General features: G+C 49.2%; 1 protein-coding gene across 10 annotated transcripts in view; it reads left to right on the top strand.

Moving 5' to 3' along the window:
* The window catches only part of ZNF385A (zinc finger protein 385A), a 201,975-nt gene that overhangs the window by 86,866 nt on the left and 96,973 nt on the right, over positions 1-18,136 (top strand). The window contains exon 1 of one of the 10 annotated variants that reach the window (XM_083427672.1): positions 7,506-7,652. The exons of the other annotated variants lie outside the window; for them this stretch is intronic. The gene's annotated coding sequence lies outside the window, so the exon portion shown is untranslated. Of the gene's footprint in view, positions 1-7,505; positions 7,653-18,136 lie in introns of those variants that run through there. 10 annotated transcript variants of the gene reach the window in all.

Here is an 18,136-nt window from a genome sequence, read left to right as displayed (position 1 = left end):
ACTACATCTCCCATCATCCCTGACCACTGGTCCTGTTAGCTAGGGATGATGAGAGTTGTAGTCCCAAAACATCTGGAGGGCCGAGCTTGCCTATGCCTGGCCTAGGGGTCTCCACAGGATTTAATCCGGCACTGAGGGGCTAGCAGTCTCTGAGGAACTCCACGAGCAAAATCCACATAGAGACAGTACGGAAGTCAGGGAAGCCAGATGGTCACAGAGCCAGGGGTCCAGTCCAGAGGACAGGGAACCCAGATGGTGAGCAGGAAGCAGCAAGGTAGGGCCAGAAACTACAGGCATTGTTTTCCAGAAGGCCAGAGCCAGCTGGTTCTCATCAGGGCCTTCTCCTCTGTGAAGGGTGATGAGCTGCAGGTGGAGTCATTCCTCCTTCTCCTCCTTCAGGCAAGGCTGACTTGGCCCATGAGACATTGCTGGTCCTGTGTGGAGGCTACAATGAACTATGTCCTGGAGCATCATTTAAAAGTGGCATTCAGCTAAGAGGAGGAATATGTGGGGAAGGGCTGTGGCTCAGTGGGCAGAGCAAATGCTTTGCATACAGAAAGTCACAGGTTCAATTTCCAGCAATCCCAGGTAGGGAAACTCCTGTCTGAAACCTTGCAGAGTCACTACCAGTCTCTTTGTAGACAGTATTAAGCTAGATGGGACAAAAGTCTGACTTGGTGTGTGTGTGTGTGTGTGTGTGCGCTGAGGGGTGGCCCTGTCCCGAGGCAAGATGAGGCAACCATCTTGGGCAACAGACTTTGGGTGCCTTTTAGAAGCAGCCAAGAAGGAGGCAGATCTGACCCAAGAGGCACAATACACTGAGTATTTTTTTCTGCCCAAATCTTGTTGAGGGTGAATAGCAGTGGTCTGATCTGGCTCTCCTCCCAGGCTGGAAAGTGTAGAAAGAGTCCCAGGCAAAAGAATTTTGTAGTGGATTGTGCCTCGTGTTAATTAGTGGAGGAGAGATGCTGCTATTTGCATTTTTTATCTTGGGCACCAAAATGTCTGCGAGCTGCGCATAATCACAAGGTTGCTTATATTAAATGATTGCACTGGGTAAGCATAGGAACTGCATTTTAACATATGTTGCTGTGTATGTATTTTCTACTTCTTAATTAAGCTGCCCAGAGAAGTTCATGTTATAGCCTAACAATCTCATTTACTGTGGGTAGACCTATGTTTCTAGCTACTGAGGCTGTGAAGATGTGTGTGTGAGTGTGCAAGCAATATATGATAAACTTTGGGAAGCCTTGGAGGAGACCCAAGCAAGCTTCAGCTGCATACACACATTTTATTCTAGAATTAATGGAGACTGAGGAGTTGGTGGGTTTTTTCCTGCTTAATCCAAACAAACAATGCCTCTGAAACGCATTTCTAGAGATTAATCTGAATTAATCTGAATTACCCGACAGTGTGGGACACGGGTGGTGCTGTGGGTTAAACCACAGAGCCTAGGACTTGCCGATCAGAAGGTCGGCAGTTCGAATCCCCACGACGGGGTGAGTTCCCATTGCTCAGTCCCTGCTCCTGCCAACCTAGCAATTTGAAAGCACAACAAACTGCAAGTAGATAAATAGGTACCACTCCGGCAGGAAGGTAAACGGCGTTTCCGTGCGCTGCTCTGGTTCACCAGAAGCGGCTTAGTCATGCTGGCCACATGACCCGGAAGCTGTATACCAGCTCCCTCAGCCAATAAAGCGAGATGAGCACCCCAACCCCAGAGTTGGCCACAACTGGATCTAATGATCAGGGATACCTGTACCTGTACCCCGCAGTGTACCCATTTGAAATTGGATCAAAGCCAATGTAGGCGGTCCTAGCAATGGAGGGTATCCCCCCTTGCCCAATGGTGTTGTGGGTGTGGATGTGCTAAGATTGCAATTGTCATTTCCCCCTTTATAGGCATGAGCAGGGAGGAAAATACTGGGTAACCTCTGAAGAGGAGAATATTCAAATGTGAATCAAGTAGTCATATCCTTGTGGACAGCAGGATCTATGTATCTATATGTAAAATCTAGACTGAAAGAAGCATGTTGGGGGATAAGCATAAATAATTCTGGATTAAGAAAAAACGACATTCTTGTTCTGCAAAAAGGCTAGCGTGTTCACTGCTTCGGTGATCAGGAAGACTTGGGTGGAGCAAGACACAGTGTGAATTGAAAGCTGAATTAAAATTGGCCCATGAGACATTGGGGACACAGATCAGGGTGGTGATCTGCCCCTGAGTCTTTGTGATGCAAGCCCTTTGTTCTTGGGACTCGCCATTTCAAATGGGTAGTTCTTCGTCTAATTAATATTGAAAGTGCCAATCAGGGTCATGTTGAGACTGGAGCCTCTTTATTGATGGTTACCTTTCCTGCAAAGAAATCAAAGTGGTGCGCATGGATGTCTCGCTTTCAATTTTATCGTCGCAAGAACCCTTTGAGGCAGGTTAGGTTGAGAGGGAGAGAGTTAATGGCCCAAGGTAACCCAGTGAGGATTTGAATTCTTGTCTCCTGGGTGCTAGTCTGACGTTTTAAACTACCACACCATGGTGGCTCAGCTGGGACTAAATCATTTCCCACCTTTTGAATGTGATAGAACAGCATTCTAACTGAACTTGCGTAGGATTCTGAGGCTCATGCAACCTTATTTTACTGCCTGCAAAGTAACAACTTTTTCCTCAGAGTGGAATTTTGGGTTGATTCTAGAGCCTGTGTAGCTTGAACTCGCATCCTATCAGAAATTCAACTTGTGGTGACTTTGCCACTCCCCCTTCCTCAACAAGATCACATGAATCGGTTCGACGTCTTTAGTGCTTCTGTAGTGTAGGGACCCTAGTGGCGCTGTGGGTTAAACCACAGAGCCTAGGACTTGCTGATCAGAAGGTCAGCGGTTTGAATCCCCGCGACGGGGTGAGCTCCCATTGCTCGGTCCCTGCTCCTGCCAACCTAGCAGTTTGAAAGCACACCAGTGCAAGTAGATAAATAGGTACCGCTCTGGCGGGAAGGTAAACGGCGTTTCCGTGCGCTGCTCTGGTTCGCCAGAAGCGGCTTAGTCATGCTGGCCACATGACCCGGAAGCTGTACGCCGGCTCCCTCGGCCAATAAAGCGAGATGAGCGCTGCAACCCCAGAGTCGGCCACAACTGGACCTAACGGTCAGGGGTCCCTTTACCTAGTGTAGGGAAGGACTTAATTCCTCACCCCGGTCTTTGAATGTTGCAGCAGAAGATGTTTCACAGCCAGATCAGGGTTTCTCTCTGCCTCCTACATGTTTCCTTCGATTGCTCCCCCCCCCCCAACATAGCCCGTCAGATGTGGCTTGACTTGCTTTTGTGAGCCATCTGGAGGGGTTGCTCAATAAACAGCTCTTGCCGTGCACCTGTTCTTTGTTGGTGGCACATGAGGACAAGAGGGAGAAAGGTTGTTTTCTGCTGCTCCAGAGAAGCGGACACGGAGCAATGGATCCAAACTACAAGAAAGAAGATTCCACCTAAACATGAGGAAGAACTTCCTGACAGTAAGAGCTGTTCGACAGTGGAATTTTCTGCCAAGGAGTGTGGTGGAGTCTCCTTCTTTGGAGGTCTTTAAGCAGAGGCTTGACAACCATATGTCAGGAGTGCTCTGATGGTGTTTCCTGCTTGGCCTCGATGGCCCTTGTGGTCTCTTCCAACTCTATGATTCTATTCTATTCTATTCTATTCTATTCTATTCTATTCTATTCTATTCTATTCTATTCTATTCTAGAAAATGGCTTTCCCGCTTCCACCCCTTCTAGGACATATAAAGCACTCCTATTCCACTTTCCTACCCCCCCCCCCAAGAATATTGGGAGCTGTAGTTTGTTAAAGATGTTGAGAGTTGATAGGAGACACTTAACAAACTACAGCTCCCAGAATTCTTTGAGGAAACCCAAATTGTCAGAGTGGTGTAAGAGTGCTTTAAATACACGGTGTGCCTGTGACCTCAGCCTCCAGATTAGTCAGGGGTATTTTCCTCCAACTTGTCACTAACATCCATGCCGGATCCTTTCATTTTGCCGGGGGTCCATGGGTCCCTGCCACAGCTTTTGCCACCCTTGTGGTTGCAGCCAGGACTCTGTAGAAGCCTGGCTTGGTGCCTCATTCCCTGTGACCTTCACATCTTTGTTTTAGTTGCAGTTTAGTAATTTGAGCATCTCTTTGGTCCTAGCTGTTTCCCCTGCTGGCTAGAGAGAGAGAGAGCAAGTAGGCAATGGGCAGCCTTTGCTACTTGCTCTGTCTGCTGCCTCCTGCTACCTCCTCTACACAAAACTACTGCAGATCGTCACCTCTGGGATTGTGGCACCAAAGCTCAAACTCCTGCATTTCTGGAGAGAGGACTTAGTGCATTGCAAGGTAGAGGGTTGCTTTGGGACTCCTGGGTCCTAATTGGTTAGTTGGCTTATCTCACATTTTGCTCTCCAGCCCCCTCCACACACCCCATCGTACACACAGTTTGGCGCTGAATTCCCCCAGGCTTCAAGGCTTCTGGTGCCTAAGTCTCTGTGTGCACCTGCATCTTCCAGGGAACAAAATCTTCTCCCATTCTGAGTGTGTCTCGGAACCGGTGAGTGTGTGGGGGGAGGGGAGGGGGGTTTGCAAAGAAACCTTGTACAGTCGGCTTCCCTGCCGTCCCTCACTCAAAGAGGATTGGCACGGGCCATACCACTCCCAGCACCTGCCTTCCCCCAAACAAAGGGCTTTTGTCTCACCTGCTTCCCTCCTCCCTCTTGACCGTACTATGACCTGGCCAATGGCGGCAAGGAACAGAGCTCCTTTGAGGTTTGCATCTGGTCCCGATCCTGGGCAGCAGAGTTGGGCTGAAGCGGGGTGGGTGGGTGAAGGAAAGAGATGGGATCTGTGGCTGTTGGTGGCTCTGTTTTGCAGAGTGGACAGGAGCTAGAGAATCAGGCCTGGACCCCCCCACCCCCGCCACTGATGATTCAATACTGCTGGCACTTCTGTCTCCAGCGTTGCAGGAGGGGTTTAGGTGCAGAGATGATGTGCTCCTTGCGAGTGTGTGTATAGAAAGACACGTAGTTCTGCCTGCATGTGCATACAGGGGAGCGATGCCTGTAAGTCTGCGAATTGTGGATTTTCCTCGGAGAAACAGGGCGAACTGGGTGGGGGAGAAAGAGCGGACTGCTGAGGTTTTGTGGCAAAGGCATATTTGTGGCGCGTTTGCCTGTGATACATGTAAGTGCATGCGTGTGTCAGGTATGTGGGTGTGTGAGAGAACGCAATGGTTAACGCTGCTGTATGGCAAGCATGTACCGTGTGGCCTGGAAAGTGCATGCACTCACAGGTTAAGAATGTTTGGGTGCTTCAGTATTCCCTGCTCAGGAACACACACACAGGTGTGGGAACGTGTGTGTGTGTGTGTGTGTGTGTGTGTGCATCAATGTGGGGTATGTGGACTTTAGGCCTCACCCCTGCCCCTGGTTGTTGTTTTTTGCTAAGCCTCACAAAACCAGGACTAGCTGAGCACTCCCTGCTGCTTCCCCCACCCCCAAGCCCAGGGACAAACTCAATTACACTTGGATTTCATTTCAGCTGTATCTTTTTCATGCTGAGACCTGCCTAGGGAGGAAAACAGTTCTCAGAGGTGGCAGGGTGAGGGGAGCCAACTCCCGGTAACAGAAGGGGATGGGAGAAGCCCCGCAGGCATGCTGGGAGACCGGTGGGCAGGGAACTGGGAAGCTTCTCTCCAGGAGAGGCCCTGGCCTACACGGGAGTCAGCAGAATGCAGTGTAAATGAGCCAGTGGAGCCCCAAGGGGGGTTGAACAGACTGAACTACTTCAGACTGAAGGGCTGTGTGGGTGTGATGTCATTGTTTTTGTTTAAAAAATGCTCCCTTCCATAAACCGCATGCATGCACACATTCACAAATCGGATAGGACTGTGTTAGGCTTTTTCTCCCTGGCGCAATACCTTTGTGGGTTTTGTTTTTACTTGTAGGGATGTCTTTAGATGAGTAATTACAAGAGCAAACGTTTGCTTGCAGTTTGAAGTGCCCCAATCCGTCCTGCTCCGAATGGGCAGACCAGGCCTGCGTTGGTGGTGTTGGGGTGCTCGGCACCAGGTGGTCTGAAACAACGATGGAGGGGGAAGACTGTGGCCTCCAGATGTTGTGGGACTCTCACTCCCATCAGCCTCACTCAGCATGGCCAAGAGTCAGGGGTCAGGGCTAAGCATTCCACTTCCTTGTCCTGGATGGGCAGTGGTGTTGTTGTTTAGTCGTTTAGTCGTGTCTGACTCTTCGTGACCCCATGGACCAGAGCAGCCCAGGCACGCCTGTCTTCCACTGCCTCCCGCAGTTTGGTCAAACTCATGCTGGTAGCTTTGAGAACACTGTCCAACCATCTCATCCTCGGTCGTCCCCTTCTCCTTGTGCCCTCCATCTTTCCCAACATCAGGGTCTTTTCCAGGGAATCTTCTCTTCTCACAAGGTGGCCAAAGTATTGGAGTCTCAGCTTCAGGACCTGTCCTTCCAGTGAGCACTCAGGGCTGATTTCCTTAAGAATGGATCGGTTTGATCTTCTTGCAGTCCACGGGACTATCAAGAGTCTCCTCCAGCACCATAATTCAAAAGCATCAATTCTTCGGCGATCAGCCTTCTTGATGGTCCAGCTCTCACTTCCATACATCACTACTGGGAAAACCATAGCTTTAACTATACGGACCTTTGTTGGCAAGGTTTGTTGGCAAAACTCCATGGACAAAGATGGGCAGTGGTACTATGGGAACTATCCCATTACTCAATGAGTACTACTACTAACATGGACATCTGGTCTGGTTCCCATGTGGCCACATACACATCACCAAAAAAGAGGAAATACATCTCTCTCACGCACACGCAAAGAACCCAGATTTGCACAGAAATTGCATGTGCTAATTGATATGTACAGAAGCACAACACAACTCATCATGGTGGAGGGCAGTGCAGAAGATGGGGATTTGGTGACCTGTGTGCTTCCACAGCCTGCCACCCAGGTACTGCTAACTATCCAGGTACTGGATAGGTAACTTCAAGACCCTCTCCACCTGTTCTTTTTATGGTTCCTGCTCTTTAAACTAGGCTAGGACCGACAGCGCTTTAAACAGAGGACTGCTCTCTGTAAAGTGAAACACATGGGTTATGCCATCAGCAGCGCTAAATCTTCTGCCAAGACAGTAGTTTGCTAAACAACGGTTGGGAGGAATTGGCCCACTGGACTCTCTATCTGACTTTGACAGAGATGTCCTTGTTTATCTTTGTCCCTTCCCCCATTTTGGCGGCGAGGAGACGTAACTCTGCCAGAGAGGTCTGCAGAGATTCTGCGGGAACTGTTCAGAGATCGGCAAGAGAAGGCTGAGATGGGCAGCAGAAGGATAGGTCCTGGCCGCTGGGAACACAGTGCTTTGGTCCCCTAGGCTTGCTGCCTCTTTGATCCTGACAAATGACCTAACCGTAATTGAGGATCATATCCTTAGTTGCCTAGTAACTGTATCACATTCCCTTATGATGCAAAACACCAACTTAGAGGCAATAGTGATGGTTCCTCCTTCAAGCCAATGACACCCAGGGACAAATGTCCAGTGTTTGGACTAGCTGTTGGGAACTATTTCCTCTTCTCTTGCAAGAAATCTTCCTATGGGGCCACTATTTAAGGTAAAAGAATCATCCATTACTCATCCAACTCATCACAGGTCCATGGCTTGTAGGGGTGTGTTTCTTAGTCCTGGCATTCAAATCCCTAGAATTTCCTTTATTTTGATCCAAGCACCCTAAGTAGGGTCTGTTCCTTTGCTCCTCAAACATGACCGTCTTGAGGTGTGGGGCTCCCAAAAAGTTGGGACTCTGATATGAGGCCAGACAGCAACGTGCCCCATATACTAAGACCCGCTCAACACAGCCTTGCAGTGGTGAAAGAACCCAGGAGTCCTGCCTCCCAGCTGCCACTTGTGCTGTCTGTTTCACTTCATTGGATAATATTTGGAGAGCCAATGTGGTGTAGTGGTTAAGAGTGGTGGACTCGTAATCTGGTGAACCGGGTTCGCATCTCTGCTCCTCCACATGCAGCTGCTGGGTGACCTTGGGCTAGTCACACTTCTCTGAAGTCTCTCAGCCTCACTCACCTCACAGAGTGTTTGTTGTGGGGGAGGAAGGGAAAGGAGAATGTTAGCCGCTTTGAGACTCCTTAGGGTAGTGATAAAGCAGGATATCAGATCCAATCTGCAGAGAGAATTATGTGTCACACAATTATTATTATGTGGGGTGTATGTGTATGTCATTCTGCGCCATCCCTCCTTTCCATTGGCTTGTCACCTGCAGCCCCTTTTGGAACCTGGGAGGCGGCAAATTGATTCTAGGGTGGTGGGGATGGTCATATCGCTATCCCCTATCCCACAAGACCCGCCCCCCCCATCTGCAGTTTTTCCAGCACCCCCCTCCTCCCTCTGCTGCATGCTTGCCCCACTTTTGAGCGTCTTTAATTGGCTGTGCTTTCCAGAGCCCCTTATGAGCGGTTGGGATGGGGAGGGAGGGCAGCTCCATGGTGGTGGGGGAAGGGTGGCTTGGGTTCTTGATTGGGGGGAGGAAAGGAATGGGGAACTGGGAATCACTGCATCTGGGCTATTTCCAGCTCTGTCTTTTTTATGTAATCGCCCTGCGCTTTCCTGCATGTGCGAGTGAGCGAAGCTACTGGGGGATGGGGAGGCCACGGGGTGGGGCCTTTGGTCAGGTAAATGGCATGCTGCACCCCCCCCCCACCTTCCCCTCTCCAAAAGAAATCCCAAGGGAGACATTAGCTGGGAGAATCGGTGGTGCTGTCGCGCCTGTCTGGTCCACTTAGTTTCGTGCCCTTCTGGGATTTGTTGCCGCTGCAGCTCAGCGGCGTCAATGATTTTGCTCTGTTGCATCTCCTCCCGCTGCCCCCGAGCTTGTGAAATGCTTCCACTACCTGCTTATGAGCGGAGGGACTTGGATCACAAAAGTAGCTTGCAGCCGGTCTTGACCTGGGGACAGGAGCTCACCTCTGGCACCTCTGCAGTGACTTGGTAGTTCTTTGGTAGCCCTTGACATTGAAGCGGCAATGGGGCTGAGGAGCAAGGGCATCATGGCTTCTTCTGTGTTCCGCTCCGCTCTGAGGGGCCAGCAATACCTTTTGGAAGGGTGTTTTCGATAGGGAAAACGAAGATGGGAGGGGAAGGGTTAAGTGCCTCCCCCACCTCCCCAGTGCTACTGCTCTTGTCCGATTCAGAAGGCTCTCACCTCAGCTTCTTTAAAAACTAGAGATAAAAATGTCGGGCAATCCAGTTGGAGAATCTCCTGCGTGTGCTTGGGGGAAACGAAACAGCATGACTGCCTGCTAGGAATTGCTAAGAAGTCGAAGAGTGTTGAAAAGAGGCTGTTCCCTGGTGCCTCCTGCTTGTTCTGTGCTCCTTTGGAGAGGCAGGAACAGACCCAGGGGGATAGACATGATGATTGGCTAAGCCAGCTCTATCCACTTCGCACTAAAGCCTGGGCCGGCTTGTTTGTTGGGCAGGTGGGGTATTTGCTCTGCGTGCTGGAACTGCAAAGGCCAGAGTGGTGCGTATGACCCTGGTGACTCTCTTGCTGCTCCTGTTAATGCCATCTCTTCTTGGTTGGGGAAGAGAGTTTTGCATACGTTTTCCTCCTTAAAGAAAAATAGGCCCTGACTGACAGGCGAGTTTTAGGGTCTGTAAGAAAAGATGTGTGTGCTTGCCATAAAATTTTGAGTTGCATTCCCTAAATTAATTGGGACCTAATTCAGCATGTTTACCGGACTTACCTTTAGTAAACAAAGCTAAGGAGAATAAATTCACCATTTATTGGGAAGGCGGTTGAAAGGGTTTTGGCAGTAGCTGCGGTTGTTCTTGGATTGAACTGATAATCTAGGCCCATTCCATTCTAGGTTCAAACCTGGTTTGGGGGCCAAATTGTCTTGGTTGCCCTGACGAACAGTATTTATTGAGTGAGGGGCAATGGGAGTGATACCTGGCTAGTAGTCTGTCTCTCTGGATTGGCTCCATGGGAACAGGGTCACTGTTTAAGGTGGTTCTGTTCCACTCTTCAGGGTCGAATACAGAGAGCAGCATTTGGGGAGTAATCCATGGCCCCCTTGTGCTATGGTGCTTTTTGTAGGGCACTATTCTGTGCTCCATGTTATTTAATACCTACATGAAACCACTGGGGGCAGTCATCTGTATGCTGATGACACAGAGCTCCAGATCTCTTTAACATCTGAATCAGGTATCTGCAAGCAGTGATGGGCTGGACAAGGGCCAGTGAACCGAATTTGAATCCTTGCAAGATGGAGGATCTGAGAGTGAGTGGTCCCTGTGTCTGATAAATAGGCCAGGTTCTTGCTCTGAATGGGGTTGCAGGTTCACAGTCCGGGAGTGCTCTTCAATGCATCTATGCCACTGGAATATCAGTAGCTAGGAGAGCCTCTTATCAGCTTTTGCTGGGAAGGCAGCTATGACCATTCTTGGAGCATGGGAGCTGGACCACAGTGGTCTTTGTTGTTTAGTCGTGTCCAACTCTTCATGACGCCATGGACCAGAGCACGCCAGGCACTCCTGTCTTCCATTGCCTCCCGCAGCTTAGTCAAATTCATCTTCGTATCTTCAAGAACCAACTATCTCATCCTCTGTCGTCCCCTTCTCCTTGTGCCCTCAATCTTTCCCAACATCAGGGTCTTTTCCAGGGAGACTTCTCTTCTCATGAGGTGGCCAAAGTATTGGAGCTGTGGCCTAGGCACTGATAACTGCAAGACTGGATTACTGTGACACACCCTATGTGGGGCTTCCCTTGGCCATGGTCTGTAAGCTGCAGCTAGTGCAAAACATGGCAACTAGGCTGTTGCCTAGGGCATCCTCTCAACACCACCGCCAAGGGAACTGCACTGGCGGCCAATAGGGTACCAGTCTCAGTTGCTTCTAACACTGAAAGCCGTATGCAACTAGTGCCCATGTTACCTGAGGGGTCTCCTTGTCCCATACACACCTGGCTGGAACTGTGTTACTCTGGTAGAGCATTGTTAAGAGGACTGCACACCTGACATCAGCTAAAAACCAGTCATTTAGAATTGCAGTTCCAGGCCTCTGGAATCTGGTTCCGATTGAAATTAGGCAAATGCATAGCAGAGACTACCGATAACTTATCTTTTAAAGAGGGCCTTCCCTAAAGCTCGTTGAAGCCGTTTTATAATGCATACTGAATCTGGTGTTTCTGAGATTTGCTTTTAAATTGCTGTGCATGTAGTTCTCGTATACATTAGGTTTGCTGACACCTTTACTGAACACTGCTTTGGAAAACTTGTTTGCGAAGCAGCTTATAAATTCTTAATCTAATAAAAAGTACCCCCTGTTAATATTACCTGCTGCATAAATGTCTCAAAATATTCCCCCTCCCTTCTCTCATAATCTAAAGTATTTGAACTGGAAATATTTGATTCGGGAAGGAATTCAATAAAGCCCAGCTATTGTGGTTTTTAAAGTTCTACTCATAGTATTACATGAAAATCATTTTTAATGAAATACTTGTAAATATTTTAAGATATGACAGCTCAGCAGCATGCAGTATCTTGGGAATGCTGGAGAGAAATAGACTGGGGAAGGGAGAGTGGATCCCTCTGAGTGCGTACTGCTCTCTCCCCCACCCTTCCCGTTCTGTGGGCTTGTAATGGATTGTGAGGGCTTTGGATTGAGCAGATCCAGTTTTCCCTTTTTGCCCTCTCTGCCATGAGAGGGGCAACAGCAGGGGTCTTTTCATGCTGCTTGGAAGGGGAGATCTGAGGACAGCCTCCCTTTCAGACCTGCAAAATTCCAGGGCCTCATGGACATTCTATTCTTCCAACGACTAGAGCAGGGGTAAAGGTAAAGGGACCCCTGACCATTAGGTCCAGTCGTGACCAACTCTGGGGTTGCGGCGCTCATCTCGCTTTATTGGCCGAGGGAGCCGGCGTACAGCTTCTGGGTCATGTGGCCAGCATGACTAAGCCGCTTCTGGCGAACCAGAGCAGCGCACGGAAATGCCGTTTACCTTCCCGCCGGAGCGGTACCTATTTATCTACTTGCACTTTGACGTGCTTTCGAACTGCTAGGTTGGCAGGAGCAGGGACCGAGCAACGGGAGATCACCCCGTCACAGGGATTCGAACAGCCGACCTTCTGATTGGCAAGTCCTAGGCTCAGTGGTTTAACCCACAGTGCCACATGCGTCCCTAACAGCAGGGGTAGGGAACCTTTATGGCCCAGTGGGAAGTTCAGCCCTGCTTTCTGCAGGGATCAGCTGTGCAAATAAGCCAATCCTGCAAGGTCTCTACCTTCCCTACATCCGACGTCACGTATTTCATCAGGTGTGGAGCTGGTAGGTGTGGTTTAGGGCAAATGAACTGTTGGACCAAACTTGGTCCATTCGCTAGAGGCTCCCCACTTCTGGACAGAGGGTGGGGGATGAAGGAAACTGGTAACATACCAATTTTGGCACGTGACGTTTGTTATGTTGCTAATTAATTTTACAAAACAATGGCATTTTAAGACATTGATTTCCCTCCCACAGTGTAGCAGATTTCTGTGGCTAGTTTTGCGCCTTACATCACAGCACAATGGTTGGGAGGGAGAGAAGGGAAAGAGGGTATAAATTTTGTAACTTAATTGCTAAAAATAGAGGAGCTGAATGTCAAACTTAATTAAAAAACTACACCCTTTGATCTTGCCCCTAATCCCAGATGTGACAGATGCTGTTGTTCGATGGTGAACAAAAGCTACTCTTCACAAGCTAAGATGCAGTTTCTGGTTTATCACATTATGTGGTCCAGAGCTCAGGACTTGCACGTTTCACGTGATGTGTATGTTACTTTTTAAGCTTCTAAGGCCATGCAGCAGAGCGGAGCAGCCCCCTTCAGGCTGCACCAGGGGAAAGGTTAGATGAAGACCAGAATGCGTTGTCTTAATACTGCAGCAAGAATCCCTATAACTGCTGGTCCTAGCCTAAGGGTGGGGAAGATGCCTCATTTCGACTCCACTTTAGAGAGTGAAATGTCTTGGGCACGCACTTTAAATATTCAGGCCTCAACTGCATGCTGGCACATGTTCTGCTTTGTGTGGGTTTCAGAGAAGAAGGCGAGAAGACGAGGACTTGTATGGGGGCCTTAAGGCATAGAACTGGCTCAGTCTAGAACATGTAACATTTCTGCTGTCTTAATAGCTGTTCGGTACCTATAATGTACCGGTTTCACTGTGTGTCCAGGCCCGATTCACAGTGCTGATATTGACCTTTAAAGCCCTAAATAGTCTGGGTTTACCTAAAAGATCAAGTTGCCCATGCATTAAGGTGTACTTCAGAGGCCCTGCTTAGGTGCCAACCTACAAAGACAATCCCTGTGGTGGGCATACAGAACAGGGCCCTCTCAATGGTGGCCCCACAGTTGTGAAATGAAGCTCCCTCATTGTGTGATCAAGTCCCGTCCCTCACTGTGTTTATGCATAGGCCTTGAAGGACCTTTTTGTGATGTCCTTCAGTGGTTAATTGCAAACAGCTAGAGAAATGGTGTTGTGGGTTTGAGTTTTATATGTTTAAATAATGCTGGACTATTTGTTGCGCTGGCTTTTAGTAGTATTACGAAAGAGAGGTTTCAAAAAATATTTTATTGTTTATGTGCTGATGGTGTGTGTTGTAAACTGCTTTATGAATAAGGTTTCTTAAAAGGCGGGTTAGCATTTGCCTGTACATAGTTCCATCCTTATTTCAGACATCGTGATATATCGGTATATCGCAATGTTTAGCTGGTGATATACCGTGATGTTGAAAACCAGATATTACCCAGCCCTAGTTATACATCTGTTAAATAGGCTTAATTATAAGGTAGGTGAATATTCCTGTGGGTTATCTTGAATGAGCTTTCTAAATCCAGAAATAGGTTCCTGGAGCAGTGCTAAGGAATATCTGTTACTCATCCTGGGCACTTTGTCACTTCCTGCTCTGTCACTCTGCAAGGAACCATGGTAGTCCAAATAACAAGAAGAAGGAGTCTCAAAGCGGCTAACATTCTCCTTTCCCTTCCTCCCCCACAACAAACACTCTGCGAGGTGAGTGGGGCTGAGAGACTTCAGAGAAGTGTGACTGGCCCAAGGACACCCAGCAGCTGCATGTGGAGGAGCAGGGAATCGAACCCGGTTCACCAGATTACAAGTCCACCGCTCTTAACCACTACACCACACTGGCTCTCCAAGGCCAAACATCACATCAAGTAAAACATGGCACTGCAATTTGTATGGGTGACAACTGTTGTGGGTGTTAACAGGTGGAAGCAGCGGCTAGGGAATGCCCTCAGCCAAACTAGCCTTCCTACGAGTTTGGAAGAGTGGGAGATGGGGGAATTCTGTGCAAACCCCACTGATGACTAACATTGAAGCTTAGGCTGGGATGCCGGTGGCACTGTGGGTTAAACCACAGAGCCTAGGGCTTGCCGATCAGAAGGTTGGCGGTTCGAATCCCCGCGATGGGGTGAGCTCCCGTTGCTCGGTCCCTGCTCCTGCCAACCTAGCAGTTCGAAAGTACATCAAAGTGCAAGTAGATAAATAGGTACTGCCTCCGGCAGGAAGGTAAAAGGCATTTCCATGCGCTGCTCTGGTTCGCCAGAAGCGGGTTAGTCATGCTGGCCACATGACCCGGAAGCTGTACACTGGCTCCATCGGCCAATAAAGCGAGATGAGCACCGCAACTCCAGAGTCGGTCACAACTGGACCTAATGGTTGGGTCCCTTTACCTTTACCTTAGGCTCAAACCAAATGTTAAAAGTAATTGTATGGCTAGTAACCACATCTTGGTAGTTGTTTTTCTAAACCCCCCAAATTAGACACAGCCAGCACTTCTCAAGTTTCAGTGGTAGCGCAGCAAGAAGGAAGCACAAATCTCTTCCTCAATGCCCCCTCCCTTCATTTCTTGGTGCTGAAAACGGCCTGGGTAGGTGGGATGGGGGGGGGGGAGCTACAATTGATGCCAAGGGGAGCTTCCCATCCCCTGCCTAATTCTAGCATCTTTTGCTTCCTCCTCTTTGCAGTACAAGGTGGGAAAGTATGTCTGGTGGTGGGGAGGAGGTCTAAGGGGAGAGGTTTGGTGAGATGCAAGGGGAGGGAGTTGGTAAGGTCTAAGGGGCTTGGTGAGTGGAGCAAGCAAGGACGCAACCATGTGTGTGTGTGTGTGTGTGTGTGTGAGAGAGAGAGAGAGAGAGAGAGAGAGAGAGACCGAGTGCGAGAGCGCCACCTGGCTTTTTCACCTCCCAGGTACCAAAATGTTCTGGCTCAGTTCTGGTCCCCTCAAATATCCAGCAGTATCAGTTTCTTAGGTGCCAGCCTTGTTCAGGCTTGTGGGGTGTGTGTGTGTGCGTGTGTGTGTGTGCGCGCGCGTGTGTCCACTTCTAGTATCATATTTCTTTTTCACAAAAACAACAGCAGCAGCACCAGGTGCCTGACATTTTCCCAGCCCCAGATCATTATTGCAAAGCGTCAGGCCTTCTCTTCCTTACTATACACAAGCCCAAACACACACACACACACACACACACACACACACACACACACACAGAGCCTTCTGTCACCACCCACACAAATTGCAGTGCCATCTTTTATTGATGTTCTGTGTGGCCTCGTTAGGGAGGAAAACATGCTTGCATTAACACAGGCAGATGGTTTCGGATGGTTTTCCTCCCTCAAAATAAATTCTGCTGCTTCTGGTGGGCATGATGGGTAGAAACTCAAATTGCTCAACTGCTGAATTCGGGGAAATCCCCCTTCTCTGTATTTAGATCTTTGAAAAGCTGTCAGTCAAGCGACTTGTGGCGCTGGTGATGGGCAAGTCATCCCGTCTCGTCCCCCCCGTTCCCCCCACCACCTCCAGACTTTATTTTCATAGCTGTTCCTTTCTGGCATTGCTGTAGAGGATTGCAGACATCTAATTCCTGAGCACCATAGTGGGTCTCCTGACATTTAGGACTTGCTCAGAGGGTCAGTTGACTGTTTTGCTCTGTGTTGTAGCCATTGAAGAACCAAAAGTACCAATGCAAAACACAACATTGCACGTAATGGGTAAGAAAGGAGCTGTTTTACTGTGAGGAAAGAGGGGAAAGATATCTATAGAGAGCAGATGGGTTTTCTTCAACCCCACAGTGCTTGCTCCCTTCAAACACACTTTGGATGCAATTCCTAACTTGTTAGGGCAAGAGTGGGGGGCTGTTTTTGGCTTGGCCAGACCCTCCCCCTCCCCATCCCTGCGGCCTAATTTTGACAGGTGAGTGGGACAACCTGCCAAAGTCCTTTGTGCAGTTCTCCAGAAATGCCTACAACCATGAATTAGGGTGTAAGCCCGAGGGAACAAAGTGGGACTTACTCCCGAGTAAACATGCAGAAGATGAGGGCATTCATGTCTAAATCTGAGATGTGCTAGAGTTCAAGTCTACCTGGAAATCATATCCCTTGGTTTGGATTGTCAAACTGCCCTGAGATATTTTGACGATATTTAAAACAAACAAACAAAAAATAAGTAACACTAAAGGGTGGGTTTTCACGGGGAAAGCTCCAGAGCAGAAAAAGAAAATGTGCAGATATGGAGCTTTTAAGGACAGACCTGTGTCCGGAAAGATCAAGGCAAAAGTTAAATGTGGATTAGCCCTTAGTTTATAGGTAATAGCTGTGGATGTATTAGGTAAGTGCATTTGGCTTTCATTCTCTCTCTGTGTGTGTATGATTTGAAACCCAGAAGGCCCTTATTATCTCCCTGGTCTTCTGGAGGGATCCTCTAGCTCCTGTTCTGGAACTTTGCCACTGTGCCTGCCGGGTAAAAGTGGACGCTAATCTCCTTTAAGCCCTCGCGCCATCCTAGTCCTCCCAAGCAACTGTGACAGGGACAGGCAAGGACACAGGCGGCCTTGAAAGCAGCAGGTTGATTTTGACTCTTCTGCGTGTGCTTGGGCTGGAGGAACGAAGGGATATCAGGGCACGATTCAGCAGGGCAAGTTTCACTTCTGGAGGGCTAAGGCCGTGTATTAGCCTTGTGGGAACCCCATAAGCTTAGGAGGGCTTCTGCCATGGGGCAGGGCTGGTGGGGATGGGCTTCTCCCTCGTGCCTGTAACAGGAACCGAGAAGGCAGTCGCTGTAAGGACAGCTGACCCTCTATCTCTGTGGCTGGTTCCTCACTTCCTGTTGCACCGTTGCTCTCCTCTGCCGGGGCGAGGACCACAGAGGTAGGTGGGGGAGGCTAGACTCAAAGTTACTCTGCACCTTGGGTATGATGTTGAAAACTGCCTATGATTCTTTGTGAATGCAGAGAGCGGCGTTGTTCTATCCTTGCATCTCTGGGGTGAAAGCTGGGGCTGAGCTGAACTGCTTCCTCCAACTTCACCATCCATTTTGGGAAGTTGGTGTGGCATTTTTGGCGGTGCAAAAGCTAGCATATGGAAGCAAGGGAACCTCTTATTAATCCTGACAGCTGGCTTCCCCACCCAGCAGGCCCTTATGAGGTGGACAGGAAGCTTTGCCCTCTAACTGGTAGGCTTTATGATGACACAAAGCGGTGACACCGTGTCGCCATGTAGCCCAAGGGTAGCCAATGTCGTGCTCTCTGAATGTCGCCTGACTCCAGCTCCTATCAGCCTCAGCCAGGATAGCCAACTCTTCGTGACCCCGTGGACCAGAGCACGCCAGGCACTCTTGTCTTCCACTGCCTCCCGCAGTTTGGTCAAACTCATGCTGGTAGCTTTGAGAACACTGTCCAACCATCTCGTTCTCTGTCGTCCCCTTCTCCTTGTGCCCTCAATCTTTCCCAACATCAGGGTCTTTTCCAGGGAGTCTTCTCTTCTCATGACGTGGCCAAAGTACTGGAGCCTCAGCTTCAGGATCTGCCCTTCCAGTGAGCACTCAGGGCTGATTTCCTTAAGAATGGATAGGTTTGATCTTCTTGCAGTCCATGGGACTCTCAAGAGTCTCCTCCAGCACCATAATTCAAAAGCATCAATTCTTCGCCGATCAGCCTTCTTTATGGTCCAGCTCTCACTTCCGTACATCACTACTGGGAAAACCATAGCTTTAATAGCTTGATAGCCTTATCATCCTTCCCCCCCCCCCATCCTC

This window comes from Podarcis tiliguerta (genome assembly GCF_965153285.1).
Source record: "Podarcis tiliguerta genome assembly, chromosome: 2".
Taxonomy (NCBI): Eukaryota; Metazoa; Chordata; class Lepidosauria; order Squamata; family Lacertidae; genus Podarcis; species Podarcis tiliguerta.
This window is presented reverse-complemented; position numbering and strand designations above follow the sequence as displayed.